Source organism: Penaeus monodon, chromosome 21 (assembly GCF_015228065.2).
Source record: "Penaeus monodon isolate SGIC_2016 chromosome 21, NSTDA_Pmon_1, whole genome shotgun sequence".
Classification (NCBI taxonomy): Eukaryota; Metazoa; Arthropoda; class Malacostraca; order Decapoda; family Penaeidae; genus Penaeus; species Penaeus monodon.
In genome coordinates, this window is record NC_051406.1 from 14,827,540 (window position 1) to 14,827,860 (window position 321).

Sequence of the window (321 nt, forward strand, 5' to 3'; positions counted from 1 at the left end):
CACCACATAAACAATTGTTCAGACAATTTGACTCCCCAACATGTAAGCTAGTTTTCCAGTCGGCAACACACTATTTTGAAGTCACTAGAGGGAGATTAATATTTTCGCATTCATTTCTCACATGTTTTGTGAATTGCTTTTATACTGGAAATATTGGAGTTAGGTGTGTGAGAGATCTCAACGAGGTGTGTCTCGTGCTCTGCATTATGCGGGTTGAAAATTGCTGGTTGTGTATGCAAGCCTCTTTGACTATTGTTTGTTGTCTTTTGATTCTCATTGTGAAGTATTTTCTTTTATGATTTTGAACTTTAACTAATCCTG